Genomic DNA, 3,648 nt, shown 5'->3' with positions numbered 1-3,648 from the left:
GTGGTTTTGGTTAATTTTAAAGTTTAAATTGTTAAAATAGTAAAATTACGTGAAATTATTGTGAAATTTCAACAATTATGGGTTGTAAATGTATAAGTAAAAATTCGGCTAGTTTGGTTTTGGAATTAATTGTGATAATTGTAAAAGTTATAGGTTTAGGACTAAATTGAACAAAAGGTAAAAGTTTAGGGTAAAAGTGTAAAATGTTTGTAAAGGGTTATATATGTGAATTTAAGTCTTTTAAAGTATTGAATTGGTTATTTGAATGAAAATATTATATTTAAATAAAAAAATGGATTAACCGGTTGATAATTGCGGGAAAGAAAAAGTCGTCAAGTAGTCGTCATTGAAGTGTTTGCAGCCATTGTGTTTAGATAAGTTCATACGGTATTATTTTGTGTATTTTAGTAATGTCATTATTAAAAATGTTGTGATTTGATGACATTGGTTATATCTAAAATATTACGATTGAATTGGTGATAAAATGGATTGAAATGTAAACTGTTATACGATTATGTATATCAAGCCTGAATGAACATAAAATAGGACACAATTGGCATGCCAATAGGTTATATTGCATGCTGTACAAGATTGAATTGTGATGATATGATGATTCTTGACTTGTTATTATCCACTGAATATATTGGAGTCCAGCATTTGTTGCGGACTATCGTGTTATACTTACAATGATTTTGGCGTGTTACCGGGGGCGGATGTTAGCCTATGGGCTTGGCACTTGGTGCCCAGGCATGTTTCTGGAGGGATGTTAGCCTACAGGCTAAGCACTTGATACCCAAGTATATTCTTGGTTGGTTTGGCTCGTTTGAGCTTTCTAGCGTGTCTTGGGCGGATAATCGCATATACTTATTTATATCGTTCATCAAGTAGGTTTTCAATGGTTAAAGGACTTGCTAATGAATTATATAAATGTATACAAGATTTCTGATATTATATCGTGACTTGTTATTGAATGATCATATATGATTAATTAGATTATGTAACTCGTGTATATAAAACTTACATGTCGAATGATTGTGGTTGACAGGATTAATGTTTATTAACATTGTTGTTAAATGTATAAAATGAAACGAGTATATAAAATAGTTATATAGAATGAGACATTGAATGGATAAATTAATATGAATTATTGAAACAAAATGTGATTTACAAAATGATTATGTGTTAAAGGTGTAATATGAAATGGTTATATGAGATGGTTATTGAAATGATTATATGGATAGATATGTAAAAATGAACTTTTGAAATGAACACTTGAAATGTAAATGTGAAATGTTAAATGAATAGGTGTTGAATGAATGGTATATCTAATATGTTTACATGTATATGTTTTATAACATGATAAGGTTATAAGTTTCATATATGTGAACTCATTAACCTTGTGAGAATTGTGATATGTATAGGTTAATAATGAATCATGACCTTGCTTATGAATTTAATTGTAAATTGCTTAAGTTGCAACCTTTATAGTAAGTTAATTTTTAAGTTTATTACGAACTTACTAAGCAAAGATTTGCTTACATTCTTTGTGTTTGATTTCTTGTAGATCATCAGAAGTTTATGACGGTTGGAAGTTCAAGTCAGAGCTCACATTATCCGTTAAACAAATCAGTATAAATTGTGATTATTTTGATTTAGGTTATAAATGGCATGTATTAGGAGTTTAAAGTTCAATTGTTATTAGACATGTTTTATACTTTATTATGTGATGTTGTGGTTGTGTTTATTTGGCTCTTTTGGTGTTTTGACCATATGTATATGAGTGGTATGATTCATGCCTTTGCAAGTTTGGATTTGATTGTGGTTTAAGGTTATGGAATGCTTGATAGAAACATGATTTGTGGTTTGTGAAATAATATAAGTGAATTAAATTTTAAATATTTGAATTGTGGTACCAATGAGGGTACATTGATAAGGCACATAGGTTGAATGCGAATTGGCGTGATTTTGGCATGTTTTGATGTGTTTTGAACAAGTACAAAAATGGATGGAAATGGTATGGTTTGAAACTTAGGATATGGATGTTGAAATAGCTTGATATTGAAGTCATTTTAGGTACACACTGCCTAAGACATAGTCTGTCACACGACCGTGTGCCACACATGGCCACCTCACACGGTCATGTGGTATGGTTTGGTTTTAAGTGCAGGATTTTTCATGCAGTTCACGAATGTCACACTTCCTGGCCACATAGCTGTGTGACCCCTGTTTACAGTATTTTTCCATATTTTTTCTATTTTGTTTCAGATTAGTCCTTATTTGTTTCTAAATTGATTTTTAAGTTTCGTAGACCTGATTTAAGTTCCATTTTCACATATATGCTATGAATAATGATTAACTATTGATTTATAATGATTAAATTGAGCTCTAAATTATTTTTATTTATAATTAAATTGAAATTTTGAAAATGTTGCAAATTAGTCTTAGTTAAATTCTGGACTATACTGGAGCATACATAAGCCCATATATAATATGAGAAATGACGTATTTGTTATTTATAAATTGAATTGACAATGTTTGGATGATTTTTGTTAAATTTAAGTAATAATTATGCATTTTTGAAGTATTCTATGTTTATTTGAGATAAATGATGTGAATTGAATGTGTTTTATTCTGATAATGATTGTAGCATTCCATAACTTAGGTCTGATGACCGGATCGGGTTATAGGTGTTACAATAGGTTCCAACACATATCTCACCACTGTTTTATACTAATAGTTACAATTCTTAATTTCATTGCTACAACAACTAATCTCATTACCACCACTATTTTCAATCTCACCGTAACTAATCGCACCCCATCTAAAACTAATAAATAAATTTAAAATTTATAAAACAAACAAATTGATGTAAATTTATTTATAAAATTATTGTTTCACATCAAAATATGTATTTATAATAAATAATGCTTTTCATATATTATTATTTTTACTTTTTATTGTTGAAATTATTATTTGATATAAATATATTTTTAAAAAATAATTAATTTATTATTTTATAAATATCAAATAAAATCTATTTTTATTATATATTTAACCCTTTTAAATAATGTCCTTAATGGTAATTTTTCCTTCATTATGATTCATCTCATCACCATAGTAGCTACAATTGTATTCAAGCACATATCTTAACATCAATTTTAGAATCGTCCTTACAACACTTAATATCATCTTTACAATAATTAGTCTCAACGTCACTGTTGTTTTCAATCTCATCGTAATCAATTTCAGCACCTATACAAATGGATGCTTAGGAAATATCCAAATGCTTGGTACCTTTTTCCTTACGTTCCTATTAGCTGCCATCTGGTAGCCACAAAATTATCTCTGGTAACTTTAAATTCTTGTTTGAGTTGGTGTCATAATTTAATCAGTGTAACACCCCTAACCCCTCTTCTTCGCAAGACTAGAGTTACGGGCATTACTAACAAATCAAAATATTTAATTCCATAATCATATCATATACAATTGATTTATGAATCATGCTATTTCATTCAAAATCACAGTAAAATTTACCCATACAGTCTTAAATATGGGTTTACAGGACTCTAGAAGTAATCTAAGAACAAACAGGGCTAATTTAAAACAATTCAGGAAGTTTAGGGCCATTTTTGAAAATACCTAAAAATA

The sequence above is a fragment of the Gossypium arboreum genome, chromosome 4 (assembly GCF_025698485.1).
Source record: "Gossypium arboreum isolate Shixiya-1 chromosome 4, ASM2569848v2, whole genome shotgun sequence".
NCBI classification, from domain to species: Eukaryota; Viridiplantae; Streptophyta; class Magnoliopsida; order Malvales; family Malvaceae; genus Gossypium; species Gossypium arboreum.
The sequence above is the reverse complement of the archived record's forward strand: the minus strand, read 5'-3'. Positions refer to the sequence as shown.